The sequence below is a fragment of the Ovis canadensis genome, chromosome 20 (genome assembly GCF_042477335.2).
Source record: "Ovis canadensis isolate MfBH-ARS-UI-01 breed Bighorn chromosome 20, ARS-UI_OviCan_v2, whole genome shotgun sequence".
Taxonomy (NCBI): Eukaryota; Metazoa; Chordata; class Mammalia; order Artiodactyla; family Bovidae; genus Ovis; species Ovis canadensis.
Genome location: NC_091264.1, coordinates 48806393 through 48825697, shown reverse-complemented (window position 1 = coordinate 48825697; position 19305 = coordinate 48806393). Strand labels below are relative to the sequence as shown.

Below are 19305 nucleotides of genomic sequence, written 5' to 3'. Positions count from 1 at the left end.
CCTAATCTTAAGAAAAAGTGAAAATCTAAAGAAAAGGTGAAAGTGAAAGTCATTCTATTGTGTCCTACTCTCTGCAATCCCAGGGACTATACAGTCCATGGACTTTTCCAGGCAAAAATACTGGAGTGGGTAGCCATTTCCTTCTCCAGGGGATCTTCCCAACTCAGGGATCAAACCCAGGTCTCCAGGATTGCAGGCGGATTCTTTACCAGCTGAGCCAGCCAGGAAGCCTTAAGAAAAGGTATGGAGAAGAAACAAATCATCAGCCCAAAGGAATAACCAAAATCCCTCTTTTCAATTTAGAGACTATCAAACTTAAAAACATGTAGTTCTACTGTACTTGTTTGGAAATTCTCTCTGGGGTTAGCCGCAGATTTCTTTAGAGAGATAAACTCAAATTCCAGTAGAATCAGTACCACTGATGTTAACGAAAGGTAGACACAGACGCTGATATTCACGGCAAGATGTGTTTCAATAGAAATAGCTGTTTTTATATATTTGAGCTCCGAGCACCAATCACAATTAATAACCTGAAAGTGATTTGAAACACACACAATGGTCTATAAATACAGTTTTGATTTGTTTGGCCCAACTCAAAATAAAAAATGAAATACTACTACTCATTTGCCAAACACTTCAACTATTTGGTCAGATTCATTTTGAGAGAATCTGGAAGATGTTCCATTACTTTACATGTTGCCTTTTTAGAAGAAAGCGTAGGCTTGCTCCCCACCCCCATGCCCCAAGAGAGATATAGTTTAGAATAGAATTCTCCTGGAAAAGATTTCCACGTCTGTATTCTCAAAGAAATGTCATGTCTTATTTGCCCCCTCAGCTCCATTCCAGGGCCACACAGCAGTTTGGTTCAATTGCTTATTTTATTCCCTCCTCCTGTAACCTCTCATTCTCACAGCACTGAAAGAGTTTAAACAAAAATGACTTTGTTTGGTTCTGCAGAATTAACACGACACTCGGGCTTATTTCTAATTGACTGCAGATGTTCTTTAAGCAGAGAAAAGCCTCAGCCTTGCATGCATAATTCTTTCACGGCCCTAATGGAGAGAAGTGAGTCCAAATTTAGGAACTTTTTAAAGTCAAATCTGGCTATCTGTTGCATAGACTTTGTTTTTTGGTGTTGCTTTTTGTTTTGTTTTCAATTTTCTAAGGGCATCCAGACAGATCTTTCAAGATCTTTACAGGGAGGGCCACTATGTTTCTAAGAAACTTACAAAAGAAAGAAATCCAAACCAATCATTGCGGCAGTGCATTTATGTCTCCCCTCTGCTCTGAGGTTGTCTTAATAATAAGACACTGTCCTTGAGAATTCTTGCTGCTCAGAAACAGGACTTTTAAAAAAACTCACCAAAAAATGTTGATCTCTGTGCAGCAGAGTGGCAAGTTTTGAAGAGAATGAGGTCAACCCAAGGGTTCTGTTTTGACTGTCTCCAGTCTGAGTTGCTGACATGGATAAACTTGTGAAAACCAGCTGAAGAAAGGGACGCTCTGTGTTCTTTCGACTCCTGGCTTCAACAATTTGCCTCACAATATGTTACAACCTCATTGTTTCTTCCAGATCCAAGGCCATGTGTTTATGTGTCCAAACAACAGGGTTTGAGGCTGCTTATGTTGCTTTTAAAAATATCACTTTAAATATTGAGAACCTCAGAACTGGACTGTTAGTGTACCATGTCTCTGCTCCAGAGAACTGACCATGGGGCCCACTAGGGAAAAAATGCACGGCCCAAAGAAATTCATGTTTTAGGCAGAGGAGGTGTGTGTCCTGTTTTCTTTTTCATAAAAATTTCAGGATAGATAAGCAAACTTTCAGAATGTGTGATTATATCTAATGTGAAAATACATAAAACCTCAAAATTACACGTTAATAATTGAAAACAAAATGTTTGAGTGTGGTTGTTATGTAACTAAGTTGTGTCTGACTCTTTGTGACTCCATGGAGTGCAGCATGCTAGGCTTCCCTATCCATCACCGTCTCCCAGAATTTGCTCAAATTCATGTCCATCGAGTCGGTGATGCCCTCCAACCATCTCATTTCCCCCTTCTTCTCCTCTTCTTAATCTTCCTAGCTTCAGAGTTTGATGATAGAGTTCAGTTCAGTTCAGTGGCATAGTTGAGTCCAACTCTTTGCGACCCAATGGACTGTAACACGCCAGGCTTCCCTGTCCATAACCAACTCCCAGAGTTTACTCAAACTCATGTCCGTTGAATCAGTGATGCCATCCAGTCATCTCATCCTCTCTTGTCCCCTTCTCCTCCAGCCTTCAATCTTTCCCAGCATCAGGGTCTTTTCCAATTAGTCAGTTCTTCACATCAGGTGGCCAAAGTACTGGAGCTTCAGCTTCAGCATCAGTCTTTCCAGTGAATATTCAGGACTGATTTCCTTTAGGACTGACTGTTTGGATCTCCTTACTGTCCAAGGGACTCTCAAGAGTCTTCTCCAACACACAGTTCAAAAGCATCAATTCTTCAACATTAGGCCTTCTTTATGGTCCAACTCTCATATCCATACGCTACTGGAAAAACCATAGCTTTGACTAGACAGACCTTGTTGGCAAAGTAATGTCTCTGCTTTTTAATATGCTGTCTAGGTTGGTTATAGATTTTCTTCCAAGGAGTAAGCGCCATTTAATTTCATGGCCATAGTCACCATCTGCAGTGATTTTGGAGCCCCCCCCCCAATAAAGTCTGCCACTGTTTCCACTATTTCTCCTTCTATTTGCCATGAAGTGATGGGACCAGATGCCATGACTTCAGTTTTCTGAGTATTGAATTTTAAGCCAACTTTTTCACTCTCCTCTTTTACTTTCATCAAGAGGCTTTTTAGTTCTTCTTTGCTTTCTGCCATAAGGGTGGTGTCATCTGCATATCTGAAGTTATTGATATTTCTCCCAGCAATCTTGATTCCAGCTTGTGCTTCATAGAGCCTGGCGTTTCGCATGATGTACTTTGCATATAAGTTAAATAAAGCAAGGTAACAATATACAGCCTTGATGTACTCCTTTACCGATTTGGAATCAGTCTGTTGTTCCATGTCCAGTTCAAACTGTTGCGTCTTGATCTGCATATAGATTTCTCAGGAGGCAGGTCAGGTGGTCTTGTATTCCCATCTCTTGTAGAATTTTCCAGTTTAGTCAAATGCTTTGGTGTAATCAATAAAGCAGAAGTAGATATTTTTCTGGAACTCTCTTGTTTTTTCACCAATCTAACGGATGTTGGCAATTTGATCTCTGGTTCCTCTGGCTTTTCTAAATCCAGCTTGAACATCTGGAAGTTCATGGTTCACGTACTGTTGAAGCCTGGCTTGGAGAATAGAGGGAGGGGATTATAATGTTAATGAACATAGAGGTCAGCCCTGGGTTTATGTTTTATTTTTTAAATATTTATTTATTTACTTGTCTGCACCAGGTCTTAGCTATGGCCTATGAGATCTAGTTCCATGACCGGGAATAGAACCCAGACCCCAAGCACTGGAAGCATGGAGTATGAGACCCTGGACAACCAGAGCAGTCCTCGTCCCTGCTTTAGGTTTAGGATTAGAGTCAGATAGGTATTCCTATAAAGAAGGGGATTCCTGAATTCACCAGCGTCTTCAGCTCCTCCCCCAACCTGTTGACACAAGAATATCTACCCTGGAATCTTTCTGCTGCCCTGCAGTCACTGGGTTCTTATTGATTTCAATACTACGCTTGCATTTTGCAAAAGTTCACCTGCAAGTATAGCATGAACATTAGGTTTTAGTGACCTAGAAAACATGGTTTTGCCATGGATTTTGCCTCCATAGAATTATGTTCAAGGATTCAGTTATACAGTACTTCAGATCTTAATTTAGGTAGAGGAAGCATCCTCTGGCATATGGTTTAAAATAAGACTTCTCAGCAGAGGCTGGGAGGCATAGGTGACTGGCATAGCCAGTGTTTAGGCCGAGCTGCCACAGTGCTACTGGCAGCAGTGGTGGGGCTTCAGGAGACAGCGCTAAAGGGAAGATAAGCAAGATTGGAACAAGGAGAAGAAAGGCATTGAGCAAGGTGGTAATTCAGAGATTACCACCTACTTTGACCAAGGAGCAACTTCAGGAACATCTTCAGCCTACGCCTGAGCATGATTATTTTGAGTTTTTTTCTAATGATATTAGTATGTATCTTCATGTTTGCAAGAGCATACATCAGCTTTTAAAGCCAAGAGGACATTCTTTTGTTCAGGGATCATTTTGATGATTATGATGGTTATTCCTTGACAATAAAGGTCAGGAATATCCTGCCATCATAGAATTTGCAAATTTTCAAAAAGCTGCAAAAAAGAAGACTAAGAAAAGAGATACTAAAATTGGGACTATTGATGATAATCCAGAATATAGAAAATTTTTAGAGAGCTATGATGCAGATAATGAGAAAATGACATCTACTCCAGAGACACTGCTAGAGGAAATAGAAGCAAAAAATAGAGAACTAACACCTAAAAAAGGCATCTCCACTTTTGAGCTTCCTGAAAAACAAGCAGAAGATAAGAGAAGAAAAGAGCTGGCGAGAAATAGAAGGAAAAAGACAAAGAGGAGAGAGGAAGAAGTGGAAAGAAGAAGAGAAACAAAAGCAGAAAGATATAGAAAAGCTAAAGAAGATAGACAGAGTTCCAGAAAGGGACAAATGAAAGGATGAACCAAAGATTAAGCTGCTCAAGAAGCCAGAAGAAGGAGATGAAAGTGCACTGGACAAAAAAGCTCAAGAAATTGGACAAAGAGAATCTGAGTGATGAAAGAGCCAGTGGGCAAAGCTGTACACTGCCCAGGAGTTCTGAGGGTGAATTTAAAGATGAAAAGCCTAAGAGACCTGAAGATAAGAGTGGCAGAGAATACAGGGAGAGCGAGCGGGATTATGAATGAGACCAAGAGCTCATCCTGCGGGAGAGAGAGAGGCTGAAGTGGCCGGAAGAAGAGATCCACAGGCAGAAGGAGCGCTATGAGAAGGAGAAGGCTTGCAAGAGAAAGGAAAAAGAAATGAAGAAAGAGAAAGAAGCACTTTGGGATAAAGGAAAGAAGCCTGATGGCAACTCAGGAAAAAAAAAAAATGACAAGAAAGAAGTGGTTAAGAGATATTGCATAAGAAACAAGGATCGCCCAGCAATGCAGCTTTACCAGCCAGGAGCTAGAAGCCGAAATCGACTCTGTCCCTCTGAGACCAGCACCAGGACTGGAGATTCAACCATAGAAATAAAGCAGGAAAGTGGTATTAACCATAGAAAAGAAGGAAGCGCGGAGTGATAAGTCCAAATGGCCTTAGGTGTCCTGACTGTCTGCAGCCAAAGAGCATGGAATTAAGCAATCCTGAAGTGCCTTCGGGGCAAAGGAATAGAGAGAGAGAGAGAAAAGGCGTTGCTGTGCTGGTGGGGAACACTGAAGAGGAGTATGTTTTGTGTGAAGGCAGGAAGCCGATTGCAGGTTCAGACTGGAAGTACAATTTTCATGTTTTTATGCAGTTTCTACAAATTAAATTTAAAATGTCAGATAAAGCTGATGGAGACAGGACATGCATCACAGTTTGCAGGCGAGAAATGTCATGAGAGGACTTATTTAAGTATGACATGAGAAGAAGACATGAGAACTGGCTTTAAAATCCAAAGGTTTTGTTAATCCTTGATTGAATTTTCTTAAATTTCAATGGAGCAGAGTCACTGTGAAGTCTCATTCAGATCTAGTTATAGTCGTTGGTGATAACAGTTGACTTTGTGTAGTGTAGAAGCAAGAAGCATGTAATACAAGTACAGTGAAGGATATAACACATTTTCATTTATGCAGAAATTTAAACAGTCATGTCATGTCAATATCTTATGTCCTAAAGTTTTAGGATTAGTTTCGGTACTGCTACCCACTCCAGTATTCTGGCCTGGAGAATTCCATGGACTGTGTAGCCCATGGGGTCGCAAACAGTTGGACACCATTGAGCAACTTTCACTTTCAGTTTAGTTCTTCATTTGATTACTTGAGATTAGTATACATTTTTTTTAAAAACCATAACCTTTTGCCTTTAGCAATTTTTATATTCATGAAGTTTAACCCTTAGTTGGTGCTTGACAATCCAATCTTTGTTTGACCTTAGTTTCATGAGCTGAGTGTCTACTTTCTCCAGGAGGGAAATTGCACCAGTATTTGTTTCAGTTAAATAGTAACTTAGCTTGTCTTGCATTGATGTCAATAAATATCAACAGCACTCAAAAAAAAGAAAGAAAGAAAGAAAGACATCTCAGCAAAACTTAACACTTTGGGGAGAAAGGAGAAAAATATATATTAATCTCCTTTTGTTGATAATTTATGATACATCTTCCAGAAAGGCTCTATTACAGAATCAAAGTAGGTTACAGCTTTGAGAAGCTGGAAGTGGAGTCTGACTTCTAGAGAATGAGTTCTTCTCTTTCTCAAATGTTATGAAAACAGAATGTATCCTACTGCTTTTTTGCCACGTTGTCTGATGATGTTATTAATAAATTACTTATCTCATGAAACATTAAACACGTAAGAATGTCTGAATTTGCCAGTGATAAGATACTACCCTGGAGAGTTGGAAAGTTTCAAAGGATTTAGCCTATCTCCATAAATATAAGAAGATTTGGGGCTTTAATGATAAATAATTAGTATGTTATCTGAAAGCAGTTATCTGAAATTAGTATGTTATCAGAAAGTGTTATCTGAAATAATAATATGAAAGTTTAAGAAAAAAGAATTTGTTGGTGACAAAAGTCTTTATAATATCATCCACTCAAGATTTCTTACAGATTAAGAGATGTTAAGCTTCAATATGCCAAGTATCATATCTGTCTAACCTGTTATTTTACCAAGCAAAGGCCAAGATGAGTTGATTATGTGTGTGTGCCTGCCAAGTCTCTTCAGTAGTATCCGACTCTTTGTGACCCTATGAACTGTAGCCCGCCAGGCAACTCTAGTCATGGGATTCTCCAGGCAGGAATTGTGAGTGAGTTGCCATGCCTCCTCCAGGGGTTCTTCCTAACCCAGGAACCTGCATCTCTTACACCTCCTATATTGGGCACTCCTGTACTAGCGCCACCTGGGAAACCCCTGAGTTGAATATAGGTGCTAACAAATTATAAAGTCTATATAACATTTAGAAAGAGAAAAAGAAAACCATCAAAAACACTAGAAAACCAACCAAAACATGCTTCCTTCAAATCTTGAAGGAAAAGGGGATTATTTTGGATGCATTTTCATCTTCTAATAGCAGTAGAGAAAGACTTGATTATCCATAATCAAGGAAGACCTTTTAAAACAATTTCAGCTAGGAATGCTAACTCAAAATATTGTAACTAGTGAATCATTTTTGTTTTTGCCATGCAATACCAGAGCTTGAGCATACTGACACTCATGGATTTATACCCATGGAGCAAAGATTTTCTCCAATGCCTTAGCTGTTCAATATTAAGCAGTTCCAAATGCACTTAATTTTTGGTTTCCTTTTCTTCAAGCTTCAGACTCTATTTGTTACCTGCTCTATTTACTTACTTCTAAAACACATAGCTAATAGCTTTTTGCAGAGTAACATCTGCTTTTAAAGAGAACTCATAGTGTGCTATTCTCAGGTTATCTTGTAACTGATTGTTTTTAATGGATGGGTCTTTTTGTTTAACTAAGGATTTCTGACCTTTAAGACTGTTAGTATTTCCAGGTGATATTTACTCTGTTCATCTCTGGCTTTCATTGTTTCTTTGCACTCCTTGTGTGTAGTGTCTGTGTTTAAACTGGTGATTTCATGTGTTTTTAAACTAAACACTCAATCTCTTTGGTTTGTATACTTTCTGGTCTGGGCCTATGGAAAGACTCTCCCAATGCATTAGAGAGATTTTGAAATTTTGGTTTCAGATAAACTCTAGAGCTCCTTGTTGGAGGAGAGGAGCTCTTTGACGTAGCTTAACAACTGTGCTTTATTTTCGGTTTTGATTTTTGTTCTTTATAGCTAATAATATCAGCCTAATAACTAGTAATATTGGCATTTCAGAAAGGAGAAAACAATTTTTTGACAAGACCTCCACACTATGGATTATTTGCTACTTTCTGGGAATGATAAGGCTAAAATGGTACAGTTAAAGTAATGCTATGTATTTCCCCAAGGATAAGATTAGGTTACAAATGATTTACTAGATGGTCTGAGATCAAGTCTCGTAGGCTGTGGATAAGACAGAGGATATGCCCACAGTTAAGGTCCGTCTAGTCAAGGCTATGGTTTTTCCAGTGGTCATGTATGGATGTGAGAGTTGGACTGTGAAGAAGGCTGAGCGCCGAAGAATTGATGCTTTTGAACTGTGGTGTTGGAGAAGACTCTTGAGAGTCCCTTGGACTGCAAGGAGATCCAACCAGTCCATTCTGAAGGAGATCAGCCCTGGAATTTCTTTGGAAGGACTGATGCTAAAGCTGAAACCCCAGTACTTTGGCCGCCTCATGCGAAGAGTTGACTCATTGGAAAAGACTCTGATGCTGGGAGGGATTGGGGGCAGGAGGAGAAGGGGATGACAGAGGATGAGATGGCTGGATGTGAGTCTGAGTGAACTCCGGGAGTTGGTGATGGACAGGGAGGCCTGGCGTGCTGCGATTCATGGGGTTGCAGAGTTGAACACGACTGAGAGACAACTGAACTGAACTGACTGAGCAGTGAAATAAAGTTTAAAAATGCTTAAGGAGGTTCTAAAGGAAATAATCAAATAAAGGGTGTGTTAACATAAAAAGGGTCAGTGGAATGAATGCTTTTTATCTTAATGATTTGTTCCACCCTTATGGGCTCATAAACCCATAAGCAAGGTTGAACCTCCAGTGTCCATTACCTGGAATTCTGAGACTAATGCCTCCTGCTCCCAGCCCATCTGCCTGGATTCAGGCCTGTCTAATGGCATGGCCCCCAGAGTGAAGAGCCGAAATGGGAGTAGCACCATGACTCTGACTCGGTGCACCAAAGTGGATGCCATCCAGTATTCCCCCATGACTGCTATGTTAGCTACGCAATGTTCATGGAGAATTTGGAAATCTCTCAGGAGGGGTCTTTGAAGAATAAAAGCAGTAATCAAAGTGAGGTACTTAAACTGTCCCCGCAAACAAGAAAATGCAACAAATACCATTCCATTTCCTGGCTTTCAAAACTTGAGGAAAAAAAAAAATAAGAGGTTTAGCACTAAAGCGCATTTAAGAAAGTAAAATCAAGACAGTATAGCTGAAGCTGGGGGAGGAGGGAACACATGGAGTAAAAATTCCCTCAGAGCCCACGGAAAGCAATAAGAGTTCTCATTTAACCTCAGAAAATGACTTGAGAATCACTTGTACTTTGAAACGATTCTAAATTGCAAACTAATTTCCCAGTGGGATATGTTGATGGCCTACTGTACACAGCATAAATAATGAGTTTGCAACCAGGACCCCAAATAAAGCAGTGCATGTTTGTGGAATTTATGAACAATTTTTTTTTCCCCATCTGACATTGCAATGTTAATGCTTCCAGTTAGGAGTTTTACTGTGTCAGCAGGTGAATTCCCTGGCAGTAAGTCAAGCTTTAATGGAACATGCTGGTAGGAATGATTATGCTGCTGTAGTGTAAAACTCCAGCCTTGGTATTAGGCTTCTAGAACACATGGGCACAGCCTGCTACCTACACTGATTGCAGATGTTCTTGGCTGTTTGACTTTAATGCTACACTTCAAATTGACCACGAGGAAGTAAGATTTCTCTCTTATAAAGAATCTTAGAACTGGAAAATGTAATATATAGTCAAACCTTCTTTTCTATATAAGAAAGAAATCTGAGGCTTGAGAAGTTACATGGCTGATGAGATGATATCCACTGTAAATGGGAGAACTGGGATGCTAAATTAGACTTCAGTTCTCAGTTTGTGTCTCTTTCAAGGATACTGCCTTTTGCTGAAAAAGAAAAAGGTGAGTGTAATACATTTTATAAATGTGCTTAAGAAAAGCAGACAAAAATACAAATTTGAAGTATAACTTCATAACAAAAAATGAAGTGTACAACCCGGTGTATATGAGTATTCAGACATCTCTGACTAGAAGACTGATACACAGTGAAAAACGATTTTTTACAAAGCTTCATCCTCAAAGTTAAAATATTACTAGACCAGAGTTAATATGATGCTGATAAACAACTCGGTGAGGTGAAGATCAAATGGTCCTTACCTACGTGTAGAAACAATGGATATTTCCTAAGAAAAGCTTGTGTGCCATGTGTCTTAGGAGGGGGTGGCCAGGTTATACTCAGCCATAACTCTTCTGAGATCATTTGAGTGTGTCTCTACTGTGGAAGACACATGGTTTCCTCCACAGGAGCCATGTTCAAATTCTTAACCACTTATCCCAGGGTGTTTCCTCTGCTACATGGTATGGTATGGATTCTGCCCCTCAGAACAGTTCCAAGCATCTTGACATTCACATAAATTGACAAATAGTGTTGCTCTATTACATCTTCATTAGACCCCTCCCCAAACCTAAACGTAAGATCTGAGTTCTAGCCTAGCCTGAGAATTCTATGCCTAGCCACCATTCTAAGGCATCCCACCTGGACTTGGGTGTCAATGAGCAGTCCTCTCCTCATCAGCTCCTTTTCTTCTTCTTTCCATCAACTAGTCAACCTCTTTTCAAATCTTCTACTTGACTCCTTCATTGTCATTCTTTATAGATAAACATCCTTTTCCATTTTCATAAAAAAATTCAAGAACACCTCAAACTGGGACTTTCATTGTGGTCCAGTGGTTAAGACTCTGCACTCTCAGTGCAGGGCTGTGGGTTCAATCTCTGGTCGGGGAACTAAGACCCTACACTCCACACTGTTGTTTACTGGCTAAGTCATGTCCAATTCTTTTGTCACCTCATGGACTGTAGCCTGCCAGGCCCCTCTCTCCATGGGAGACCCAGAGATAGAACCCACAACTCCTGTGGCTCCTGCATTGGCAGGCCGATTCTTTACCACTGAGCCACCTGAAAAGCCCTTCAGATGCTTTCCCTTTATACATTTTTAGTACACTCTTTAGAACTTAATTTTCATAGATTCAAGCATCAATAATAATACTCTTCCCAACTTGAAGATTATGCTTGTTCCCAAGACCAGCCTATTCTTATTTCTAGCAGTCTATAATATGTACATAGGTAGAACTGTTTATATATAAAGTGCAAAGAGAGGATTTAAAAAACAACCATATATGAATCATAAAAACTATTAAAATCTAAAAATGCTTAAACATTTCCTTCAGAATCCAAAGGCAGTAAATATATTTAAAATATATTTAGAGCATCTGTCCAAAGACTGCCATAAAAGGTATCTACTGGTGCTGGAGATTTCTTTTGCACTTGTTTTGGTATTTGTGGACTGAACTGTGAGTGAGACATAAGCCAGTCAGTGCCCATGATGTGAAGAGCTCTCAATATGTTCATATACCTCCAGAGTCACACGTTTCACAAACCTCCAAGTATTATAAAATCCTTAAAGATAAGGTTTAATATGATTATTCTAAAATACATGCTTCAAGTGCTAAGTTCTTCATGGAGCATTATGTCTTATGTCTGGGTACTGGTGACAGAAGGACCAAATCTGCTCATTTATGTCCACAGTTGGAAACAAAGCTAGTATCAGCCAACATAACTCAGCTGACATTATTCTAAAATGTCCTCCTCCCACTTGAAGTAGGATTTCATATTTGCAGAAAATATTTCTCCCAAGCTGCAAGCAATATTACATTGACTCTTTGTTTCAAACTATTCATCACCATATTTAGATAGGTTTAAATGCCAAGTCAGGTATCTTTCAACACATTGTAAGAATGAGGAAAATGGTGGAAAAGATTAGACATTCTTTAAAAATGCACTGATTTAATCAATGCAATGTAAATGCTATCAGTGGGACAGCAGCGTACCCTGTGCTTACCAACTTTTGACCAAGCAGATGGTCATTTTGTCACTGGTTCACTTGGATGGGTCTGTGTAGATCCATGGCAGTGTGATCTGGACAATTTTGTCAGGAGCTGAGGGAAGTGGGGCATTCGGTCATCTAGGCTTCACATTTGCTTGAATGCCAGGTAGAAAATATGAAGACATTTTATTTTCTGAACTGTGTCTGTGTCCTGAGCCCTACAGTGATATTCAAAGTCAAATTGCTTTCTCTTATCTTTCATCACAGCATGATTTTTAAATTAAAAATAAGCGTTTGCCCTTTCCCTTTTAGTTGCTAATTATCCCTTAGGTAAAAGGGATGAAAAGTTAAGCTGCAAAACCCAGCTCTCTCTCTCTCTCTCTCTCTCTCTCTCTCTCTCTCTATATATATATATATATATATATATATATATATATATATATACTTTTTATGCAGGAAGCAATGTTTTCAATTAACTCATTTATTTCTTTTATAAGTCCTATTACTGATACCTACAATGTATCTGTAGAACTGGGCAAAAGGAAGGCAAATACAGAGTTATCCCCTCTGCTTTCAAGAAGGGTATAAATTAGTGGACAAAATAAAAGTGAAATGTTAGTTGCTCAGTCGTGGCTGACTCCTTGCAACCCCATGGACTGTAGCCTGCTAGCCTCCTCTGTCCTTGGTATTCTCCAGGCAAGAATATTGGAGTGGGTTGCCATGCCCTTCTCCAGGGATCTTCCCGACTGACTCAGGGATTGAAATTGGGTCTCCTGGATTGCAGGCAGATTCTTTACTATCTGAGCCACCAAGATTCAGGAAGGTATAATTTCTTAAAGAAGACACACAGAATCAGATAACAGTGGAATATGGTAAGTACTTTAGTAGTAATATGAATAAATACTATGAAAGTGAAAATGTTAGTTGCTCAGTTGTGTCTGACTCTTTGTGACCCCATGAACTGTATGACCTGTAGCTTGCCAGGCTTCTCCGTCCATGGAATTCTCACCCAAGAATACAAGAGTGGGTTGCCATTTCCTTCTCCAATAAATGTTATGGAAAACATATCTTAAAAATTTACACATTTTGGGGTTTAGCTGATAGCCTTATAGAGAAGAAATCTTTTGCCTTAATTAGTGAATAGAAACTGACCTGAGAAGGGGGCTTGCTTTATATATAAGTACAAAAGCATTGTTTCAAGATGGTCTGGTCTTTTAACTTCAACTGCAGCTGCAGTTGAAGAAGACTATGGAATTGGGAAGCAGTGAAGAAGGAAGTGACCTTTCTACTGGATCAAAGGAAAACCATGTGATAAATGACCTTGAGCTTTCATCTCAAGAGTTATTTTTATTTCATCTTAATTTTAGGAGATTTATAAATCTCTACACATCACAGACTTGAAGTTGGGATGCTTATACAGACATTTCAAAATACAGAAAAGATTTTGTAACTCTCAGTGGTTACCGACATGCCTTAGATATAAGGCAGAATCAATTAGGAATCAAAAGATTTACCACAATGATACGAGTGAGGAATTGTGACTAATAGAGGTATAAAGGTTATAGGAATGACAGTTGACAAACTGCAGTTGCAGAGATTAAGAGTTTTCCAGTATTATCATGGAGGATTTCACACCCTAATAGAGCCAGTGTTTCACAGACAACAAGAGAAGTCAAAGTCATAGAATTATAATGATGAAGAAAGATCAGAATGAAGACCCCTTCATCCCATTGCTTCTAGATAAGGTTAAAAATACCATGGGGAAGAAGCAATCCCATTTAGTAGGTTACAATTATAGGCGCATATTACTTACTTTTCATGTGACGTGCGGCCCAAAGGTGAATGTTGTATTGTTTAACTGCAAATTTCTTGACATGTGAATGGCTGTCCATAAATATTTACAGAACAAATGCTGCCCTGTTAATTGTTCATTCCACAAAGTAGCTTTCTTTCTCCCATACTAATCCTTTATTGGTTATGATAAAGTTCATGTTAAAAGAAGCTCTTCTGTTTCTCCTAAAATGCAAGTCTTAGAAGGAAAAGGATACACCAGACTTGTATAGCTACTGCTAAGCTATTTCAGTTCCATAGACCATGGGAAGTCATGTTGAAACAGGGTTTCTTCAGTTGAAGAGATCCTCCCTGTGGGATAGCTTTCTTTTTAACCTACAGTGCTTGCTGCTCTATAAATAAGCTTAAATTGACAAAAAACATAGCAATCTGAGTTTGGTAGATTCTCATGACGTGTGTGAGATTGATAACTCTTTTGGTGAGACAGGAATTTATAGGGGACCCAAATAGCTGTCACAAGTGATATATCTATAATAACTCTTGTGGAAAAAGTTGCTTCATATGTCTCTGTCTTTATTAATTACTGATAGAGATGTTTCTCAAAGCCCAGACCATGTTTAAAAAAAAAAAAAGGCATTTTAAAGGAAAATGAAGAAAATTCAAAAAGTTTCTAAGGCTTTTAAAAAACTATCACAAGATAACTTACAATTTAGAAATATCTATCAAGAATCCAAATAATCAAAAGCCAAAATAATCCAAATCTGGCATTGTAACTATTATAGTTCACACTGTCAAGGCAGGACTAGAAATCACATCCTAACACTTCCAGAATCACAGAATAAAAAATAAACAGAACAATATTATTTGTATGTATATTTCACAATGTTCTGTGTATATATGAATATTAGTTAATCATATAAATATCATGCATTCATTCAAAAAAGCAATTCTCTTTTACTATTTGAAAGACAGTATATTAGATACTGGAGGTACAAATAAAATTGACTGGTCCCTGCCCTCAAGAAGCTTATAATCTAGTATATTAAAAGTGGAACTTTGTTTGGTCACATCACTCTGGCCTGTTGACTGTCACATTTGACTAAGATGATGGACTTGCAGCCATTGTGCAAAAAAAGTGTATAAAAAGGGCATCAGGAAGAACGGAAGGATAACAAAGACCTTGTATCATTTATACTAATGATGGCACCTTATTATTTTTATTTTTTACAAAAACAAACTTTTTTCATCAAATTGAAAACCTACTTTTAGGATACTTCAGGCCAAAACTCATTCAAGAAGTAACCACAGCCTCATGGTAATAAAGAAAATTCAGGATTTAAGGCAACCAAAATTATAAATAGCTCATTGCTCAACTTAATTTTCTTTCTCCTCTCAATATTGCCTGTTAAAATTTTGCAATTGGAATGTTTTCCATCTGTGTCTTTACTTGAACTGTGTGAACATCATTGATGAAAACTATTATCGCTCTTTTAGTCTTCAAGTTGCTTTGTGGTGACATACTAACAACCTGAAAACACTAGCTAAGCCACACACTTAAATGTTATACATGCTTTATGTCCCATGTTCAAATGCACACACAGAAATATTATCCATAGGCAGTTATTGGTAATTGTGTTGGGTTCTTTTAAATATTCAGAATCATACTAAATATAAAGACTCTAGTGTATTAATAAATAAAAACAATTGGGCATATTAATTTAGCAAATGCTGGTTCTTTATATTTATTCTTTCAATTAAGTATTTTACTCAGTCTTCTCTCTCATGTGTTAAAATGTTCTTCTCACAAGGTTACCATGATGACCAAGGACTGATCTAGAGGGGACCATTCACATAATTATATATTCAGTTATTATATTCTTCATTTCTGAGTGAGACCTCTTTTATCTTTCTTCGAGTTCATTGTTAAAATTCTCAGTGAGTTCATTTATTCCCTTCCCTAATTCAGTTCACATTTTGATTACCAATGCTTTGACTTCTTTATCTGATAAATTGTTTGTTTCATTATTTTTTTCCCCAGGGTTTTTCTCTTGTTATTTCAACTGAGAATGGTTCTGCCTTTTCATGTTGTTTAACTTTCTCTGCCTCTATGAATTTAGGTGAAGCAGTTACCTAACATGGTCTTGAAAGGGTGTCCTGACACGGACTGTGTGTGTTCATGCTTCTGGTGGGAGAGCTACGTTGACATGGATGCAAGTCACATCTTTTCGCAGGGTATCCTGGCAGGTATCATCTTGGCAGGTGGTGGGGCTGGAGATGGAGGGGCTAGAGCAGAGACAGGTGTAAGGTGGAACTTCCCCACTGCTCAGTGGCTCTCACTACCCTTTTGGGGTGGGGTCTGATCCCAAGCTGCTGGAGAAGAAGCCCTGAGGGTGGAGCCCATGCACGGTGGCTCTGTTCCCTTTAAGTATATGCCTTTCCCTTTCCTAGCGCTGGGGCCTTTGCCCCAGATGTGGGATAACCTCAGCAAGGAGGCCTATGCAGGTTATCTGCTCATATCAGCCACAGATAGAGGCCTGAGCACTTTCTGATGCAACTGCCTGTGCGGGTGCCCCGAGCTGTTTCTCAGCTTTTTCTCAGACAGAGCCTTGAGTGCAAGTTCCCTTTGCTCCTTGCAGCCAATCTTTGAGCCCAGCCTCTACCACCCTTGCCCTGTTGTGGAGCCATGCTGTAAGGCAGGTGGGGCTCCCATCAACTCTTGGCATACATTGGGGGATCAGTCGCAGTAGAGTCCTGGGCTGCTTCGAATGACTTTTCTGAATAAGCACCAACAATGGCCATAGCTGCTCTTCCTGGGCTTAGCCCCCAAGAAATCAAGTTGCCCCTGAGAAAGCCCATGAGCTTGCTTTCTCCCCAGTCTGGCCACCCTAGATCCAGTGCTGCGCTAGGATGCAGAATGAGCAGGGCTGCAGCATTTACTTGGCTTTGGATGGGGCTTCTGTTGAGGTGGTAGGCAGAAACCAGGGAGTCTCTAGAGCAGTCCTCTCTCTACCCGCCTCTCTGCTCTGCCTCAGCAGCAAACCAGCCCCACACACACTCCTCCAGCTTCCCACAGCCCTCCTGTTAGTCCTCTAGCCAAAAAATGTGACTCCTCTCCCAAGTGTAGGAACCCAGGATGGAAGCACCCAATCTGTGGCTCTCATTGTTCACTCCTACAGGGAGGTGAGGGTAGCGGGGATGGGGGGAGGGTGAGAGGGGCATCTCCACTCACTAACTCTCTCTTTTCTTTAGATTTCCTCCCAGGGGCACAGGTCCTGTCTGTATTGCCTTTCTTCTCTTCATACCTGATTATGTGTGAATCTTTCTTGCAGCTTTCAATGTACAAGAGTCTTTCTGACAGTTTCTAGTTAACTTTCAGTGAAAATTGTTCCACATGCAGATGTATTTTTAAAGTTGTTCATGGAAGCAGGTGAATCCCATGTCCTGTTACTCCACCTTGACTGATCTCCTACTGTGCTTTAAAAAAATATTTGGAGCTAATTATATTTATGATGTCCTTTCTTAAAGCCTGCCTTTCTAAAACAACTCTCATACACATAAGTGTCTTTATCGTGATTATTGCTCACACATTTCCTTGATGTCTGTAGTCTCCATGTAAAAAATGAACTATATAAGATACCAAAACTTATAATCAAATGGACCATTATCTATCTGGTCTTCCACTGTATAACAGGTTTTTCAGTTTCTCTCCCTAATTGTTATTTTTTTCCAAAGGAGATAACAAAGCATTTTTAGTAGACAACACAGATACTTCTAAACCCAAATGATCTAAATAGTCTGTGTCAATATCCAGTCATTTGGATAGAATATTTGTGCAGCTCAATCAGTGGACTATAAGCCATTTCTATGCTTCAGTAGATTTATAGCCGATTACATTTATAGTAGACAGTATCTCTTCCTGGAAAATGTTGACTTCATATAGGTATTTTATGATGATGGTGTGTAAGCATGCACAAGTGTATATTCGTGTGTGTGTGTGTATGTGTGCGTGCATCCGTGCACGCTTTCAACACATGCCTCCTATTTCTCTGGGATTATCCAGGAAAGCATTTCCCAGAGAGCTTTATTTCTAAGCTTCACATGAATCAAGTTTTCAAGGTGAAAATGATTCCTTGTGGATTGGTTTCAAAACAAGGTGGGCAGCACAAACTGAAAGGGATTAAGGCAGCCAATGTGACCACACAACAATTTCCTCCCTTATAAACCTTTTAAATCACTGATCAGAATTTTAATTCCATTGGCTGAGTAAATGCAGGTCCCCAGGGCAGAGGTTATGCCTGCAGCCACAGGTTTGAGTCTTCAGCTGCTTTTCCATTACATAGTGCACTATAATTTCTGTGGCCCTCTTTGGTGATGAAGCAAGGAAAATGAGAGTTAGATGGTTAATCATTTTATTTATTTTTTCAATAGGAAAAGAATCCTTGATTTTGAAGACATTTGCCCATTGCTGGATAAGGACAGCCCTATAAAACTTAGACCCAAATATTCTTAACTTATCAATTGACACATTTCAGAACAGTCTCTGCTTCTTTCTACTATACTATTTTGGAATGATTTAAGTTACTGTATTTACATATAATTCTTGGAAGAAAGTTGATCTTTCCTCAACAAAGCTGGAATACTCATTGGCAGGCAGTAAAGATGGGCTGTGTGAATGTCAATTTCTCTAGTTTTTATAAATGCCACCTGTGTTACCAGCATTGATTTGAAGGTGATGTAATTTTCTTGCAAATCCATTAGTTTTATAGGTTTTTGGCAAGCCCTGCTGCTGTGTTGATTAGATATAGCAACTGTGTCTATTTAAACAGGGTTTTAAATGCTTGGCTCGACTTTCTGTATTGGCTGGATAACAAGACATACAGTAGATGCTTTAACTTAAGGTTGTGTGAAGCAATGATTTGACACATAGCTTAGTGTTTAGCCATTTGTGATAATAAGCATGTTAATTGTGGAGTTAATTGTAGGTACCTGCAAGACATACAGTTAAGTGATCCTGACAAATAAGATACAGACTCTCTGCCCTCTTTACGTAGATTTTTCTAACAGTGTTTCTCAAAGCTCAATCCTCAGACGAGGAGCAAATCAGTATCATTTGGGAATATGTTCAAAATGCAAATTCTTGGCCCAGCACAGACGCAGTGAATCAGAAATTCTAGGGATGGAGTCAGGCAATCTATGCTTTAAAAGGTCCCTCTGGTGATTCTTCTCTTGCTAGTTTGAGAATCACTGGTTATAAGAGAATGCCTGACACACATCCCTGCTTTGTTTTGGCACCAAACAATTCATCATGAGTCACTTTTATAATTATTCTTAATGAATTAACCTTCTATATCCAAATTGGCAAATGCTGGGAAATCATTTAATATTAATGAAAAATGATAACTTATCTCTTAATTTTGAATTTTATCTTTACCCTGATAGATGGTGGATTATTATAAATGTATTAGAATTGAGGCTCAGGGTGAGGGAAAGCAGCTAATCTTTATTTTCTTTATCTCTCCTTGCCTCCTCGTTTTCATTATCTGAAGAAGTTAACATCACATGCTCCATTACACAAGATGCAGCCTTTATTATCTTTTATC

General features: G+C 39.1%; 1 long non-coding RNA gene and 1 pseudogene across 1 annotated transcript; one reads left to right on the top strand and one right to left on the bottom strand.

Moving 5' to 3' along the window:
• Window positions 1-859: 859 nt before the first annotated feature.
• On the bottom strand, window positions 860-14011 carry LOC138425477 (uncharacterized). The gene is made up of 2 exons (XR_011251230.1): window positions 13728-14011; window positions 860-3314 (listed from the first exon to the last, which is right to left on the bottom strand). It is a non-coding gene; the product is annotated as an uncharacterized lncRNA (long non-coding RNA).
• On the top strand, window positions 3494-5272 carry LOC138425892 (regulator of nonsense transcripts 3B pseudogene; annotated as a pseudogene).
• Window positions 14012-19305: the final 5294 nt, after the last annotated feature.